The sequence below is a fragment of the Schistocerca piceifrons genome, chromosome 3 (genome assembly GCF_021461385.2).
Source record: "Schistocerca piceifrons isolate TAMUIC-IGC-003096 chromosome 3, iqSchPice1.1, whole genome shotgun sequence".
Classification (NCBI taxonomy): Eukaryota; Metazoa; Arthropoda; class Insecta; order Orthoptera; family Acrididae; genus Schistocerca; species Schistocerca piceifrons.
This window is the reverse complement of record NC_060140.1, coordinates 326,041,473-326,061,091: the sequence shown is the minus strand read 5'-3', so window position 1 is coordinate 326,061,091 and position 19,619 is coordinate 326,041,473. Positions and strand designations below refer to the sequence as shown.

The window sequence follows — 19,619 nt, the reverse complement described above, 5'->3', positions numbered from 1 at the left end:
CAATGGACCACCCTGTATATTGGCCGGAGCCGACCGTAAAAGGCTGGGCACATGGCAAAACTACGCTCGCGGGACCTGGATGGCGCTGCGCCTCTGGCCTCGTCACAGGCGGCCGTGGGTCGGCGTGTCCGTGGCCGTGACCGCGCCGAGCGCCGGCCGGCCGGGCGGCCACAGCTCTGCGCCTTATGACGGCTGACCCCTCGCCGCGGCCGCTGAACCCGGCCGGCCGGCAGGCAGGCAGCAGCGGCCAGCGGCCACCGCGCCAGGGGCCGGCGGGCCGCTCCGCCACAGACGCCCGCGCCCTTCCGCGCCGCACCTTCCGCGTTCTCTCGGCGCCCGCGAATTCCTCGCTTTGTTCCGCACCAGTCTCCCTCTCTGCGCTCGTTCACCTCCGGTGCTCCTCTGCGCGGCTACTCGCCTCTTTGTTGTGCAAACGGAATTGTGCAATACCACCGCAGCCCCGGTAATTCCACTCGTCGTAATCTCGCCGCTTTACACGGTAATGGGCCACAACTAACGTGGCCGAGGCGGGTCGTTGCCTGTTTAGTATGTTCCGTATCCAGCGCCGCTGCCCCGCCGGCACACAGTAAGTTGCCACATTATACTCGTCGACGGGAAACGTTCCCTTCGCCCGTCCGCGGAGCTATTGTGGCGTTGTGCGCAGTACCAAACGCGCCCGCATCCAGAATACGTGCGCTCCAATCGGTGTGCGGCGCGTGAGACAAACTGCGCAACGTATTTCTCGGCAGATTTAGTCGGAAACTTATATTGATGGCAATGCTACACCAACAAATCAGTCTTCGAAAGGGTCGTCAGCCACGCTTTGACCCGTGTTAGGTTAAACTTCTCTCCGTTCCACAGTCAAGAATTACTGCTCTACTCTCGCGATAACCAACTACAGGTGCCTCATCCCCTGCTCTATCGCTCCAGTGCTCTGCCGGTTATTATTTGCTGGCTACTTCCTCCCCTCTTCATGGCGTTGGACTTTGTGACACTACTAACAAAAATGATTCAGATGGCTCTGAGCACTATGCGACTTAATATCTGAGGTCAGCAGTCCCATAGAACTACTGAAACCTAAGTAACCTAAGGACATCACACACTTCCATGCTCGAGGCAGGATTCGAACCTGCGACTGTAGCAGCAGCGCGGTTCCCGACTGAAGCGCCTACAACCGCTCGGCCACATCGGCCGGCACACTACTTACTTAACAGCTATTTGCGGTTTTACACAACTACAGTTTACCTAAATGAATATTTTGCCATCAGGAACAACTGATTGGAAATTAATATTTCAGCTAGTACGAGGTCTTCATTTAACATGAGTGAAACAGTGCGCGTGCCACAAACCTTACGTCCCGTAGCCTTTGGTAAGCTCCACCGTGGATACAGGCGACTGGGCAGACAATGGACTAGGTAGATATGCAATAGATGTAATAGTTAATAAAACTGAAGGGGTATATCGTTTAATTAAAAATATCTACAACAAGAAAGGCGTTACTACAATGAAGAGCCAAAGAAACTGGTACACCTGCCTAATATCGTGTAGGGCCACCGCGAGCACGCAGAAGTGACGCAACACGACGGGGCATGGGCTCGATTAATGTCTGAAGTAGTGCTGGAGGGAATCGACACCTTCAAGCCTGCAGAGTTGTCCATAAATCCGTAACAGTACTAGGGGTCGAGATGTCTTCTGAACAGGCATCTCAGATTATGTTCGAGTCTAGGGAGTCTGGTGCCAGCGAAAGTGTTTAAACTCAGAAGAGTGTTCCTGGAGCCACTCTGTAGCAATTCTGGATGTGTGGGGTGTCGCATTGTCCTGCTGGGATTCCCAAGTCCGTCGGAATGCACAATGGACGTGAATGGGTGCAGGTGATCAGACGGGATCCATACGCATGTGTCACAGTCGTATCTAGACGTATTGGGGTTCCATATCACTCCAACTGCACACATTCCACACCGTTACAGAGCTTGAACAGTCCCCTGCTTACATCTAGGGTCCATGGATTCATGAGGTTGTCTCAATACCCGCACATGTCCATCCGCTCGATACAGTTTGAAACGGGTCTCGTCCGACCAGAGAAAATGTTTCCAACCGTGAACAGCCCATTGTCGGTGTTGACGGGCGCAGGTGAGGTGGTGGTGGTGGTTAGTGTTTAACGTCCCGTCGACAACGAGGTCATTAGAGACGGAGCACAAGCTCGGGTTAGGGAAGGATTGGGAAGGAAATCGGCCGTGCCCTTTCAAAGGAACCATCCCGGCATTTGCCTGAAACGATTTAGGGAAATCACGGAAAACCTAAATCAGGATGGCAGGAGACGGGATTGAACCGTCGTCCTCCCGAATGCGAGTCCAGTGTGCTAACCACTGCGCCACCTCGCTCGGTGCAGGTGAGGTGTAAATCTTTGTGTCGAGCAGTGATCAAGGGCACATGAGTGGGCCTCCGGCTCCGAAAGCCCATACTGATGACGTTTCGTTGAATGGTTCGCACGCTGACACTTGTTGATGGCCCATCACTGAAATCTGCAGCAATTAGCGGAAGGGTTGCACTTCTGTCACGTTGAACGATTCTCTTCAGTTGTCGTTGGTCCTGTTCTTGCAGGATATTTTTCCGGCCGCAGCGATGTCTGAGATTTTATGTTTTACCGGATTCCTGATATTCACTGTATACTCGTGAACTGGCCGTACGGGAAAATCCCCACTTCATCGCTACCTCGGAGACGCTGATTCCCATCGCTCGTGCGCCGACTATGACACCACTTTCAAACTCACTTAAACCTTGATAACCTGCCATTGTAGCAGCTGTAACCGATCTAACAACTGCGCCAGACACTTGTGTGACATAGGCTTTGCCGTCCGCAGCACCGTATTCTGTCTGTTTACATACTGTATCTCTGTTTTTCAATACGCATGCCTATATCAGTTCCTCTGGCGCTTCAGTGTATGTTACATTACTAACCACCTGAAGATGCTGCTTAAACGCCGCGAAATCGGTTGTAGATAAATTGTCAAGTAACAGCTGTTTGTGGTTTTATTCAAGTTCAGTTTGCCTAAACTGAATATTTTGCGATCAGGAGCATCAGTTGGGAAGCAAATATTTGAGGTGGTACAAGGTCTTACATGTTGTGTGTGACAGTATAAGTTCCGCAAACTGTACGTGAGGTAACCTGTGGTAAACTCCAACGAGATACCAACGCTTGGGCAGACAGTGAACTTGGCAGATCTGCAGTAGACGTTAAAGTTAATAAAACCGAAAGGGCATGTGGTTCAATTAAAAATACCTACAACAAGATATGCGTTGCTAGAAAGAAGAAAACTAAAACACTACACCACAGTGATAAGACGGGAATGTCTGTATGCATACGGATGCTTAACTATGAACTTCAAGCTGGGCTGAATAGAGTTACTAAAAAGACGGGTTAATAGAAAAAGAATGGGTGCAATACGAACCACAGACGGTTGGAAATGGAAAAGTAATGAGGAAGTCTATCAAAATACAAAGATAATTTTGGAAGCAACCAAAAATGGAATGTCAGTTTCCTTTGGACATCTCTACCTATTATATGAGGATGCAAGCGAAACGAATATTCCAGTTTTACTTGAAAGCCGGCCGGGGTAGCCGAGAGGTTCTAGGTGCTACAGTCTGGAACCGCGCGACCGTTACGGTTGCAAGTTCGAATCCTACCTCGGGCATGGATGTGTGTGATGTCCTTAGGTTAGTTAGGTTTAAGTAGTTCTAAGTTGTAGGGGACTGATGACCTCAGATGTTAAGTCCCATTGTGGTCAGAGCCATTTGACAATTTTTTTACTTGAAAATGAAGTTCACAAGAGCATTTATCACAAAAATAAAGAAAGAATTAGAAAGAAACGACATTGAAGAAACGTAAATAAGAGAAAGAAACATTTTTAAGAAAAATATTCTAAACTTAGAAGGCAGAATAAATAAGAAGTCAGGAACAACATGGTGAGGAGTAAGGAGAAAACATGGGTAGAGGATGAACGAGTAGTGGAAAAATAACAAAGAAAGGAGAGGAACTGAAACTGATAATTGATGCTAGTTGGTCGACACGAACATAAAAAAGTTATAACAGTTGACAACGCCTTCCTCTATCCTGACGTTATTACTAATCTGGGCTCTGTGAGTGATAGAAGTAAGTCATTCTTGACTTAATAACCGTTAATCGCACTTATTTTTCTGGTTTCTACAGCATATTTTATCATAATACAAGAGTGAAAGACGCACACATCTTCTGTCAAAGGTGTAAGAACCTTTCTGCGTGATTTCATGTTAGGCATTGTGTTTCTGAGACGGAATTGGCGGAAAGTTCCAGCATTTGCTTAAGCGGCTGTAAGAAAACGCGTAAAAGCATGAGGCACACCGATCCGCTTCACCAGTGGTCGCTAATGCTGTGTGCACTTCCTATTCAGACGCGGCTCACAACCTCATTTTCGCAAGCTGGAGCGTTAAGCCGTCCTCACACGAGACGTGTTTCTCACAGTGAAACTCGTCAGACGTGGTGTCCGCCGGGTTTGCTGCACGTTCTGGAACGACCTGCTACGGCTCAACGAACGTGTATCTCATCGTGATTTGCGATCTATAACGCCACGCGTATTTAGGGGAGCGGTTTGGTCGCCGGGAAGTAATATGACGGGAGGTGACATTGTTGTAGGTGACATTGTTGTACGGCTGAATGCTATTGAACCCTAGGTGTCAGAGCGAGCCACCACAGGTCCGACTAGACGAGCGAAACGGGCGAGTCCAGGTACATAGGCTCGAAAAGTCTACAGAAATGAGTAAACTTCAAGGCTGGGAATTTGTCCGGCTATGGCTCACATGGCCTTTGTGCAGGACGTGTCATAAAAACTGACACAACTCTTCCAGAACCTATAGTAATTCACAGTCAAGCTTAAAACCAAATCTGAATACATCTGCATTCTCAAAAAGCACATGCAACAAAACAACAGCATTTCAATATCTTTGAAACTACGGGATGTTAATATTTCAGATGTTGTTAATATTTCACAGCAAATAAACTTTTTCACAATGAACCTCTGAAATAACTACTTTTAGACGCTTCATGCGATTTCATCGTACTGTATCTCAGCTGATAGCTATCATCCCTGAAAGCCAAATACCAATTTTTTTAAAAAAATCCATCTTTTATTCTACATGTTTGAATGTTTTACAGTGTGTAGATACATTCTTTAGGAACAATTTCCATCCCTCTCAACTGCCTTACGCCATCTTGGATCCAGCGCCTTTATACCCGCACTGTAAAATTCTGGACAATCCTGTTGGAGCCACTGTTTGCCAGCGTGCACAAGGGAGTCATCATCTTCAAACCTTGTTCCACGAAGAGAGTCTTTCAGTTTCCCAAAGAGATGATAGTCACATGGAGCCAGGTCAGGACTGTAAGGCGGGTGTTTGTGTTGTTCATCCGAATTTTGTGATCGCTTCCATGGTTTTTTGACTGACATGTGGCCGTGCACTGTCGTGCAACAGCAAAACATCCTGCTTTTGCCGATGTGGTCGAACACGACGCAGTCGAACTTGAAGTTTCTTCAGCGTCGTCACATACGCATCAGAATTAATAGTGGCTCCACTTGGCATGATGTCCACAAGCAAGAGTCCTTCGGAATCGAAAAACACCGTAGCCATAACTTTTCCAGCAGAAAGTGTGGTTTTGAATTTTTTTTCATTGGTGAATTTGCGTGATGCCACTCCATTGATTGCCTCTTCGTCTCTGGTGAAAAATGATGGAGCCATGTTTCATCCCATGTCACAATTCTTACAAAAAATTCATCTCCACCATTCTCGTACTGTTCCAAAAGTTCACTGCTTACCGTTTTTCTTATTTCTTTGTGAGCCACTGTCAACCTCCTGGGAACCCACCTGGCACAAACCTTTTTTAACGCCAAGTATTCTGCAAACATATCCTTCCCCTATCCCAACGTAGCGTGACAATTCGTTCAGTGTGATGCGTCTGTCAGCAGTCACCAATTCGTTAACTCTCTACACATTGTCTGGAGTGTGTGCAGTACGAGGCCTGTCGCTGCGAGGACAATCCTCAATATTGCCTTGCCCGCTTTCATCACGTAACCTGCTTGCCTACCGACTAACTGTACTGCGATAGACAGCAGCATCTCCGTACACCTTTTTCAACCTCCTGTGGATGTTCCCCACTGTCTCGTTTTCACAGCACAGGAATTCTATGACAGCACGTTGCTTCTGACGAACGTCAAGTGTAGCAGCCATCTTGAAGACATGCTGTGACGGCGCCACTCACGGGAACAGGTTGAACTAAGTTTGAAAACAGGCGGGAAGTATGTATCTACACACTGTAAAACTTTCACACTTGCAGAATGAAAACTGTATTTTTACAAAAATTGTGTGCATTTCTTTTGGTGTGACCCTCGTATATATTTTAAACATTGACTGATGACGTCTGTTATACCTTTTTTACTATGCAACTGTATGTCAGAAGATCCTACTCTCCACAGTTACTCAGCAAATGACTACAGCGAGAATACTCCATATTTTGCTATACTTGTATGTTTATTAAATGAGAAATTTACTATTCTGGCAACAACTTTTTTCAAATGGTGATTGCAAGTTCTATTAAAAAACTGTTCTAATTTAAAAGTGGTCAGTCACATACCTTAGCAGGCGACACAATTGTTGTAACATGCTAGTTTGGTCTGGGTGAAGCTGAGTGTAATGGTGTCTGTAGAACTTAAGAATGACGTATTTATGGTGGGGACAGTCTTCAGCCAACGGAAAAGCAGACAGTAGCAGAATAGTTCGGGAATCTAGGGGAGACTGGGATTTTTCGAGTGAACAGCTCAACGGAGCGATTCTGCACACTTGGCTGTTTATTCTGGAAGAAGGCATACCTGACTATGGTATCATATGGATTTTGATGGAGTGAATGATAGATTCTGGGCAATGAACGGCTGCTACAATACCGTAATTTCTTGAGGTTTTCATACTTAGAGAGGTCTGAATGTGCTCCAGAGTAGGACTCCCCTATTCCGCTTGGCTTACAGAACCGAGGATAGACAGAATATGATTTTCTACTTGTCATCTCATGTGTGTTAATTAGTGTATCATCAGGTTGAACTCTGAACGGTTTTGAACTGGAGACTATTTGTTGTTTTGTGGTTACGTAATTGACTTAGTGTTTGAGTATCTTGGATTACAGTTTAGTTTGGGAATTTTGCTTCCATTCTCGTGACGCTATGCCGCGCACCCACCCACCCCACCTTCGCCTTCGTCGCGAATGCACAGATAGCGCTTTTCGCCCCGCCCCCCCCCCCCCTCCCCCCCCGCCCCGCCCGGCAGCGGAGCTGATCTCAAAGTTTGTGAGTTTGTGTATATAATGTCCCGGTTAGTTAAGAACCATTCCCTGCCATGTGGGTCGGGCATAAAAGATCACTGAATGAATCAAGTTGCGAATGTAGTCGTGAGAACTAGCAGTTGAGAACTGATCGCGTTTTCCCAGAGATATTTCATACACTTTCAACCACGACGGATCCAAAGACAGTTTTTTATTGCTCTGGAGTAAGATATCAGTTGAGTTCCAGTCTAATTTTACTAATTTGTTTCCCTGAGTAATTTGATTTAGTTACTTTAGCAGTCTGTATGCATTCGTTGAATCCTATTAAATCTGTTTGTAAAAAAGTTTATCAGCTTCCTTCAGTAAACCTTGAATGTTCACAGATTTTATTGTCTGTGTACTAGTTGATTATGGAATTTAGTAAACACTGGGAATGCCTCGTGTATTTCTGTTTTATTGACAAAATTAAGTTCTTAAGTTAATGAGAGACGGCACTGGGGGATCAAGGAAAGGAGAGTTGATCCTAGTGTGTATTGTTTCGGTATGATAAGTCAGTCAGTATTACATTCCTTCGTGTACCTATCACCAAACATATGCTTTCCCATGAAACTGTCTTTTGCCATTAATGTCCGATAAATTATAAATGTGTCTCTGGGCCTTACAATGTCCAAGCTTCTCAATTCTCACGACACGATATTAATTATGGATTCGAAGCCTTTCAACGTCTGTTCAGCACAAGTTTAGTCTTTTAACGGGCACTGTTTTTCACTTCTCGTTTATTAGCGAAATCACCTTGACAACGAGCGGCAAAGATACTAATGTGATAAGGTTCAAATTATTTTCGGTCCCAATACTCTTTAATAATTCGGTTACAGCGAATAAAGTCCTAATTTAACATAAAAGTTTCCGTATTGTCAATAAATCTCTTCACACTCGTAAGTATACCATCATAGCGTTCCGTTTAACACGTACAATCACCATTCAATTGCATATCAATGTCCGACACTCAGTTACCTCTAATTGACTCCGTCTCTGAATTTATCCAAAAATAATCTATTCTTTATAACTCCAATGTCTAATCCAGTTCTAAGAAAGCAATTTAATTAGGCTTCTAATCCCAAAATTCCGACTACCACGGAAGAACCGGGAACACACTCGCCACCGCTGAAAACAAAAACACAGGAGACCTAACAGTGCTTGACATTGTTTTAATTATTACATTCAAAAGAAAACGCAGCTCTGTTATGTCTTCCTGGGATTCCCTTTGTACTACTTTGCATTACTCTATTTCGAATATCTACTCTTTGTAAAACTTTAACTAACTAATACTTCGAAATTCTACTACCGTTTTTTGGCTCTTGGGTCATTTCGTATTACAGAATTTAATCTAACATTCATTTCTGTATAACCATTCTCTAAAGAGCGCTTACAACGCTCTCAACGTAACTGTACTGCGTTTGGTAAGGGTGTTTTCTGTCTTATTCTACTTGAATATCGTAGGACCATTTCCCATTTATTTCAGATGTCCTTCCTTGAATAAACAATATTTAACATAATTCTCTGTTGTCTACATCAAATACAGACATGAGAGTAGAACCCTTATTATTAAATTCTTCATTTAGATTTTATTTTTTCTGTATATTTAATTGCAATTCAACCAATGCATAGACTATTAAACTGCAGGATCACAATTACAGGTTATTATCTGCAGCGAATTAATTAGCTGTGGAGCATGAAAGCAGATGCGCATGACTCGACTCTATGACTACATCGATCTATTCTTTCTAAACCGAGCTGTGCATAGCTTAGGTACCTAAAAGTATGGGTAACCGCAGGTAAAGATGCAACTGGTTTCTCGCATGGGATGCTGTTTAAAAGAGCATCTAGACAGCAGTAACCCTTAGGTACCGTCGCAGACCACAGAGCTTTCCAGCGGTAATTGTTAGCTGAATCGGCGTAAATCACACTTCACGTAAATGGACTCGCGTAGAGTGGCTCCTTCAACCCTGTTAGCGATAGTCGAAGGATCGTGGAGAAAATCGCGAAACAGATTCTGGTGTCGTCGATGACTTCAACAGTAAATTGCTGGTAGAGGAGTACTATATAGGCTGCAATTGACAGTGACATACAAAATGTACTACAAATCACTATTTTATAAAATACACGATTAATAGAAAAATAAGTACATCAAATGACCTGTCTCCAGTTCCCTTGGTCTCTCTCTTGTTCTTAGGCTTTCCATATTGTACGTATTTTAGGTATATAAAATTTTGTTTGGCATTTCATTAGTGTCACAAGTTCGTCCTTATACATTTCACTTTGGCAAACACCTGGGATAACACTTCAGCACAATGTTTATTGCGATAATTCGTATTTTTATTGTTATACAGGGTGTCCCAGCTATCTCTGGAACAATAACAGCTATTGGAAAACGACTTTCACCGGTATAAATGTAGGACTGGGCCCATGAATGTACATATTTGGAAACATTCTAAAACGAAAGCATATGTGTTTTTTAACACAAACTTATGTTTTTTTAAATGGACCTCCTGTATTTTTTCTTCAGCAATCCATAGCATGACAAAGCACATACACAATGGCGTTGATTGCATCGCAATATTCCCATTACATCCCGAGATATTGAGACGCGAAGTTGACGCTTGAAACACCCGACATGTGCTGCTAGCGCACGTCCTGAGGCTCAGGCGTGAACCCCATGCTGCCCGTAATCGCGATGTGATTGACATGTGTAATAACACCTCCATACTTATCCAGAGGTCCGAAACGAATAATACGGTCTGCTGCCATCAACTCTCATAAGCACATAATGGTTTCCCTCTTGCACGTTTTACGTATCTACGTACACAATATGAACCAGTACCGATCGGTGTACACCCGTCAGGTTGTCTTATTTATCCTGCACACCCAAAATAAGGTTTATCTAATGCGTTATATGACCCATTGTGCCTGTCGCGCAGGGCCTGGCTCTACCTAGTCAACGTGATGACTGGGTGTTGTGTGATGTCCTTAGGTTAGTTAGGTTTAAGTAGTTCTAAGTTCTAGGGGACTGATGACCATGGATGTTAAGTCCCATAGTGCTCAGAACCATTTGAACCATTTTTTACCTAGTCAAGTGTCCAACGTAGTTCCCACTACTGCCACAGTTACCACTTCGCCTTGTTTATGATTTGCGACCCATGCAAACTCCTGTACTCCACCACCCTCCGAGCATCCCATTTGTTGTTGCTTTGGCGTGCAGTACACCGCTTGCCAGTGTAGTCGTGCAGCAGAGTAATCTAGTGACGGCACGGAGGTGGTACACATTGTGAATAAACGTTGTGTTGTGGAACTTATACTGTACAGTATAATGTACACATATGAAGATACGGTAGAAATGCTGCTGATCTATGGAGAATGTACGTTGACGGGAAATACGTTATGCGATTGCTTGTTTGTTGATAGTACTGTTAGCGAACATTATGATTATTAAGTTAATATGTCTGTTTTCTATCCTACTCTACATACCTGTACTGTACCCTGTTGTAGGTGGACGAAATGCTGTTCAGGCAGAACGCCCGTACAGAAGACGATTGCCTGACAAGCCATCGCCTTCGCGCCGGATGTTTGGTCGTCTCACATCTCGTCTACGTGAAACGGGAAGCTTAAATCCAAGACCTCGACATCGTCCTAGAACACGCACAGATGAACGTGCTGAAGTTGCTGTGCTCGCTACCGTAGCTGTGAATCCTCAAATCAGCACACGTCAAATTGAACGTGAAGTTGGTGTGTCGAAATCAAGTGCAGAGCGTATTCTTAAACGTCATAAATTTCATCCTTACCATGTTCATTTACACCAGGACCTTCATGGAAATGACTTCCGCAATAGGGTAACATTTTGTCGGTGGGCTCAGCAAAAACTTCTGACTAATCCAAAATTTTTTGCAGATGTTCTCTTTACCGACGAGGCATCATTCTCCAACAAAGGAATTGTCAATATGAGGAATATGCATTATTGGTCCGCAGACAATCCAAAATGGCTCCGTCAGGTAGAGCATCAACGTCCGTGGAAAGTTAATGTTTGGTGTGGGATTATTGGAGATACCATTATCGGACCTTTATTTATAAATAGCATCCAAAATGGCAGACAATACTCCAGATTTATACGACACAATCTTCCTGTTCTCTTGGACACCGTACCTCTGAACCGGAGAATGGTCATGTATCAGCATGACGGATGCCCTGCACATAACGCCTTACGAACACGACGACTTCTGAACCGTAAGTTCCCTGGTTGGTGGATTGGACGAGGTGGCCCAGTTAGGTGGCCTGCCCGATCTCCGGACCTTACACCGCTGGATTATTTTCTTTGGGGAGCAGTGAAGGATGCTGTTTACCAACATGAACCAACAACACCAGAGGACATGAAGCAACGCATTATTGATGCTTGTACAGCCATCAAAGAGGAAACAGTAGCACGAAGTAGGGCATCCTTCATCCGCAGAGTGATCTTATGTATGCAAGCCAATGGGCATCACTTTGAGCATGAGATGTGAACGCTATGTTTAGTATGTAGTGCTGGTATCACAGTGGAAGTTTCTACAAAGGGCCAATTTATCCAATGATGTTAAGAAACATTTGTTTGCAACAATTTGTCATTTAACGCATTAGATAAACATAACATTGATAATTATGTGATAATAAAACTAATTGGTTAAACATGTTTACATTTATCTTCTATGTACTACCTGAACTTCCCAAATCAAAACATTTTTACCTAAACAACGGTAAAACTTTTAGTCCACTTGCTCGTTTCACTAAAACCATCAACATGAATTTTACTATTACGAGTGAATGATTAACTGTCACTTGCGCTAGATCTACAGTAAAGTAAAGTTTTAACGTAGAACGGCATTACCTTTTTAGTAACGGATTAACGATAAGCGAAGTTAACTTTGTGACTAACGTTGCGGTACACAGATATGTTACAGAACCGCATCACCCCTAGCCTATGGGATAAATACCTGCTGGAATGTACGACGTTAATGCAGGATGGCAGCAGACCGTATTATTCGTTTCGCACCTCTTGATAAGTATGGAAGTGTGATTATGCATGTCAATCACATCGTGATTACGGGCAGCATGGGGTTCACGCCTGAGCCTCAGGACGTGCGCTAGCAGCGCATGTCGGGTGTTTGAAGCGTCAACTTCGCGTCTCAATATCTCGGGGTGTAATGGGAATATTGCGATGCAATCAACGCCATTGTGTATGTGCTTTGTCATGCTATGGATTGCTGAAGAAAAATATAGGAGGTCCATTTCAAAAAAACGTAAGTTTGTGTTAAAAAACACATATGCTTTCGTTTTAGAATGTTTCCAAATATGTACATTCATGGGCCCCAGCCCTACATTGATACCGGTGAAAGTCGTTTTCCAATAGCTGTTATTGTTCCAGAGATATTTTGGGTGGACAAGATAGCTGGGACACCCTGTATAAGCCCTGCTCCTCCTTGCTTGAGTTTTTATGTTGGTAACGCCACGTAGCGCTCTATATGAAAATCACTGACTGTACTGTGTGCAGTCTGTGGCTGGTTTGCATTGTTGGAATTTGCTATTGTAGTGTTGGGCAGTTGGCTGTTAACGGGGCGTAGCGTTGCTCAGTTGGAGGTGAGCCGCCAGCAGTGGTGGATGTGGGGAGAGAGATGGCGGAGTTCTGAGAGCGAATGATCTGGACGTGTGTCCACCAGAAAGAGTAAATTTGTAATACTGAATATCATGAACTGATATATATATATATATATATATATATATATATATATATATATATATATATAATGACTTTCGAACACTATTAAGGTAAATACATTGCTTGTTCTCTATCAAAATCTTTCATTTGCTAACTACGCCTATCAGTAGTTACTGCCTTCAGTAGTTAGAATGTTTTATTTAGCTGGCAATATTGGCGCTGGCTGTATTGCGCTAGTTCGAGTAACGATGATTTTTGTGAGGTAAGTGATTCATGAAAGGTATAGGTTATCGTTAATCAGGGCCATGCTTTTGTAGGGATTATTGGAAGTCAGATTGCGTTGCGCTAAAAATATTGTGTGTTAGTTTAGTGATGATCAGAATAAGTAAAGAGCGAACTGTCTGAGTACGCTCAGTTTTGCTCAGGTGTTTCAGTATCAAATAATGTAGAACTTTACCAGCACAGTCGTTCTTTACATATAAAGGGGAAATTTCAAGTATAAACTGTAATGAACTGCAAGGGAATCAACCAATGTTGGATGGATAGTGCTCTTACTCATAATAAATAAAATAGAGTATTGCAGATCACACTTCTGTTAAAATAATAAGAAACTACCAGGATCTTTCAGAAAACGTAAAAGAAATTCAGAGGTAGCTGGACACGAAGGTGTTATGGCCGAATTTGGAGATAAGAGATCTGTTGTGTTAAAGTCGTAGATTTATAAAAATCCGTAATAGACAAGACTGCAAATAAAACTGTATTTGACTGCTAGTTTCAGCTTATCTACAAGTCATCTTTAGATCATAACGAAATACACTGATTAGCAACTGCCAAACGGCGGGACACATCCCCGTAATTTGTGTGAACAGGATTGTTTGTTTTACAATCCAATGGAACAATGATGTAAATTACCGCAAAATAACACGTTGTCATCTGTAATGGACACTGAAAGAAACAGGCAGTTTAGATATGTGGACAGTGCGATAATATTAGTTGCATTACGTTATTCTGAAGTAATGCGAGAAGCGTAGTCCAAAACAGTCCCTGCTCCCGACTTTCTTTAGAATAGCATAACGTAGCAAATGTGACTGCAGTATCCTCATATGGAAACTGATTCTGTGTGAGTGCATTATATATGACAACCTGTTATTTTGGGATAATTTACATTATTACTCAATTGGAGTGTGCAACCGACGATCCTGTTCCCACATATTACTATTACGTGACCTGTCGTTTGGCTGTTGATGACTAATCACTGTATTTCGTTACGATTTGAAAAAGGCTTGTAGATAAAAGCAGAAACATCAGATAAAAAAAATGGTTCAAATGGCTCTGAGCACTGTGGGACTTAACTTCTGAGGTCATCCGTCCCCTAGCACTTAGAACTACTTAAACCTAACTAACCTAAGGACATCACACACATCCATGCCCGAGGCGGTTTCAGACTGTAGCGCCTAGTACCGCTCGGCCACCCCGGCCGGCACTATCAAATAAAATTTTATTTTCAGTCTCAACTGTTAAGGGTTTTTCTGAATCCCCAGCTATTACCTTTTGTTTCATAGTTCAATACTGAACCCATTACGGTAAAGTTTCGAAGTAAAACTCGTGTTTACGTTGAGGCAGACGCTGTATACAACTCTATAAAGGCTATAATTACAGATTTCCTTATGTGCTATTTACCAGTAACAAATTGAATCAAAAATGACGCTCCATTGATAAATCATCAATGTGCTGTAATGGAATGGCGTATTTTCATATTACATAAGTTATAATACGAAAGCAAATATGAGAAGCCTCTAACAGTCGACATGTAGATCTCGCCAATTTATGATAACAAATTGTACCAATAACAACGTGAACAAGATATCCTTAATGTGCTGGTGCTTTCAAGTAAATTACAATCACAGCACATCAATTATAACATAAAAACCACAGTATACACATATCAACATAATATGGTATTTTCTAGGTTCTATATTAAAGTTTTTTTTTAAGTTACCGCTACCAGCCACAAACTTTGTTAACTAATGTATTATTTATTTAGCGGCATGTTTTGAGGGAATACCTCATCTTCAGGCTAAATGGCATTGCAAAAACAACTGTTATTATACAGGCTTTTCGTAAACTTTGTGGTTATCCTGAGGAAGAAGAGAAATCTTAGTAAGAGGCGATGTCACTTTGAAAGCTGGACTGATGATGGCATGAAAATGTTTTGTAAAGGTCACTCACTTTGTCCTTCTGGCGTGGCAGTCTCGTTGTGATGCGCTGAGGTGTTTCCATTCCTGTGCCTCTCTTGGCTTTGTTGGTCACTGTTCGCATATTGTCACTAACATAGCAGTAACTTGGAAACACGATCACAAAAACAAATCTGCAGTGTAGTGGTCAAGATGGCGGTCGAAATACAGCTGGTTTCGATTTGACTACCGATTTGTCGATCTATGTGGTGTCAGATGTTTACATGTCTTCCGCACGTCTTGTTATCGTATTACAGATGTAGGTTGACGAAATACATTGCAAATTGAGCACCTGTTACAATATTATTGTACACATCATTATATCAACTATTTATTTTACATATTTGGGAGTACTGTAGTGAAATTGGAAAAGAAATATGAATTTTTGAAGTCTGTCACTTCATTCAGGGTCTCGTTATTCCCCATGTGGCCATGGATGAATATTTCCATTTCTTCCAATATGTCCATTTTCCAGCTCTTTTCTAAATTATTTAGTACTTTGAGATTGTCGTCTATTGTAACACTGTGTCCTGTTTCATTTATATGTTTCGCTATAGCAGATTTAGTCGGTTTGCCAAGTTTGAAACAGTCAATGAGTTCTTTAAAGCTGGTTTAAAATTTCTTCCCATTTGGCGAATGTAATATTTGTTGCAATGACTGCATGCAATTTTATAAATGCCTGCTTTGTTAAGTTTCTCTGTGACATGTGAGATGTCATGTATCAGTTCAGTTGCCTTTTTAAGTTGTTGTTGGTGGCAAAGGTGATCCTGATGTCTGTTTTTCTTTTTAACAGCTTGGCTATTTTGTCTGATATAACACCTAAATATGGTAATGCTATGTACTTGGGATTTTGGATGTTATGTGAGGAAGCTGTGTCACATTGTTTTTTGCTATTTTTAGTTGTGCATTGTGATAGTGTATCTATTTCATGTTCGTGATAGCCATTATTATGTGCAATGTATTTTATAGTGTTCATTTCTGTCTCATAGTCGGCAGCATGAAGTAGGAATTTCTGTGCTCTGTTTAAGAAGGATCTGAATGCACTTGTTTATGTGAGCTGGTATGTGTGGAAGATTTATTAATGACTGTATCTGTGTATGTTGGTTTTCTGTATACATTGATATTTAGGGTTTGGTCTGCGTTAGTTATTTCCATCTCTAGAAAATTAAGTTTGTTATCTTTCTCATGTTCTATGGTGAACTGGAAGTTGTTGTGTAAATTATTGAATCTGTTTAATAGAGTTTCTATTTCTTCATCAGTTCCATTGTATACAATGAATGAGTCATCAACATATCTGCAGTAATGTACTATTTTCTGGGTTATTATGACTTTGTTGTTGAGAAGTTTATTTTCAAGGTGGTTAATGAAAATTCTGCAATGATTCCACTTAGAGGGCTTCCAATTGCTAGTCCTACATCTTGTTTGTGCATTTTACCATTAAATGTGAAATAATTGTGTGAAAGAACAAGCTCTAGCAATTCTGTTAATTCAACTACTTCAGCTGTGGACATAGTCTGACCTTTTAATAAATTATTTTTGATTATATGTATGGATTCTTTGATGGGTATGCTCCTATATAAATTTACTATGTCAAGGGAGATGAGCTTTGCGTTGGATCCCTCGAAACATGTCGCTAAATAAATAAGTAATACAATAGTCAACACAGTTTGTGACCGGTAGCGGTAATTTTTTTTTAAAAAAAAACCTTTACATATTTCTTGAGACAGTCACGTTCGAAAAATGGCCAAAATTGCTTAAAATTCTTCCTAAGGTCTGCTTGTTAATTAAAACCGATGCTGCATCTCCCTGGCCACGTCCCTCTCCGCTAGACAAACACCTTATATGGAAGAGTCTCTCTTTCATGTTACTCAGTGAATTGGAATGTGGAATTCCACGCTGCAACGTCACCAGATGCTTGTCCACTAACATTTGCACGTCCCTTGAGAGAACGCCTTTAGGCATCAAACTATGTTACTAAGTCCAAATATAGGATTATCTACGTACAGCTACATATATACTCCACATACCACTGTATATTACATGGCGGAGGATACTGTACACCACTGAAAATGGAGCTATGGAGAACGACTACCTCTATGTCTCTGCGTGAGTTCTAATAGTCTACCATCACCCTCATTAGATACTTGCAGTCTTACAAAGGCAGGCTGTGCGTTGGAGGCAGTAGAATCGGTCTGCAGTCTGTCGCCACTGCTGGTTTTCTAAACTTTCTCAACTTTATTTCAGTTTCACTTCATCTGTGTCAGCCAGTATATTGGTTGATCCTACATATTTCTCGTGAAAAGACCTTGAAGGTAGAAATGAAAGACATTCGAGCTCACACGAAGACCTATTAGCAATCGTTCTTGCTGAGGAACATTGGTGACTGGAACAGGGCAAGGGGGAAATAGCAGTGGGGCACTGGACACCCTCCGTCTTACACCGTACAAGAAAGCATTGTCATCTAGTTTTGAGCTATGAAGAAAGTTACAAGCCTCTAGACCATCGGGAAGTCAGTTTGACTTTAACTGCAAAATTTGTACCGAACAGACAAACAGACAAGGAAGGGACGTAGTAAAAGCGCGAAAACCCGTTTTAAAAAGGGCATTTTCAGATTTTTGTTTTAACTTTTATCAATATTCCTTTTATTCTCTCAGAATGGCTTCTTTTTCACTCTTCAGACCAATTTTTTTCGGGCCTTGTTGGGTTTTTCTGCCAGAGGAAGTATCCTGTCATAGATTCTACTGCCTAAAATTTTTTCTGTCTTGTATATGAAGTTCCTGCTCACTTCAAGTCTTATTTTACTGCACCAATTGATTTTATTTTTTCAATTTTAACTTTACTGCAACTTTCGCAGGATTCTACAACCTGTTTATATTCGGATTGGAGCGGGGCTGAAATACCTGTTCTGTATCTTGTAAGTAGGCTGTTTATGTAAATACACTGTTTGTTTTTTATCAAAATCTTTCATTTGCTAACTATGTCTGTCGGTAGTTAGTGACTTCAGTAGTTAGAATCTTTTATTTAGGTGGCAGTATTGGCGCTCGCTGTATTGCAGTAGTTTGAGTAACGAAGATTTTTGTGAGGTAAGTGATTTATGAAAGGTATAGGTTATTGTTAGGCAGGGCCTTTCTTTTGTAGGGTTTATTAAAAGTCAGATTGCGTTGCGCTAGAAATATTGTGTGTCAGTTTAGTGATGATCAGAATAAGTAAAGTGAGAAATGTCTGAGTACGTTCAGTTCTGCCCAGCTGTTTGAAAATCAAATAATGTAAGAGGTTTATCAGCACAGTAATTCATTAATTTTTCTAAGGGGACGTTTTAATCTTAATTTCTTTCCGAAATTTGTCCTAAATCGGTTACAGTGTGTGATGGGATGATTTCTTCGAAAAGGTATGGACCTGTTTGGACCGCTGTCCTCGTGCAACTAAGCTAGAGCTTCGCCTCTAATGAGCGTTAACACCTAACGTCATACCCTTTTTTCGGTAGCGGTGGTAGCACTCAGTCTTCGTGTTCTGCCGTTCAACGTAGTTAAAGACAAGACACCTTCGGGAAAACGAATATAGCTAGAAACAGCTTCCGGACACTTTACACTACATCAGGTGAAAACAACGGAGAGACACTAACCACGCAACTCAGAAAAGATCGAGAAAGAGTCTATTAGTCCCTCTACTCGAATGCTACAACTTGCGGTTTAGGTAGAAGAACGCTTTTTCGGCCAAACAGGTGCGCGTGCCAACATAGTTTGTAGCTGACAGTATTTGTTATTGTTTCCTGGATTAACAAAAATGGTTCAAATGGCTCTGAGCACTATGGGGCTTAACATCTGAGGTCATCAGTCCCATAGAACTTAGAACTACTTAAGCCTAACTAACCTAAGGACAACGCACACATCCATGCCCGAGGCAGGAATCGAACCTGCGACCGTAGCGGTCGCGCGGTTCCAGACTGAAGCACCTAGAACCACTCGGCCACAACGGCAGACTCTTGGATTAACTTTTTGACCTTGTTGTTCACTTTCATTTCTTCCATTGTGTTGAAGAGTGTTTCCCTATCTGTGAAACCATATGCATTCTTGAAGTCGACAAATGTTGTTGTAGCGTTCCTGGACTTCCTAGTTGCTGATATAACTCTCAGGCACCAGATGCGTTCACTGCATTATCTTCCCTTTCTGAACCCTCCGTGGTATTATCCAATTTGTGGATCTATCTTAGGCTATAGCCGACTTAATAGGGCTTTGGTTAGCAAGCTGTAGCTGAGGGGTAATAGTGAAATTACTCTGCAATTAACCGCTTCCTTTAAAAATAATTT

The 19,619-nt window shown here is 42.1% G+C and overlaps 1 non-coding gene across 1 annotated transcript; it reads right to left on the bottom strand.

Moving 5' to 3' along the window:
• Window positions 1-2,308: 2,308 nt before the first annotated feature.
• On the bottom strand, window positions 2,309-2,381 carry Trnaa-cgc. The gene has a single exon. It is a non-coding gene; the product is annotated as a tRNA-Ala (tRNA).
• Window positions 2,382-19,619: the final 17,238 nt, after the last annotated feature.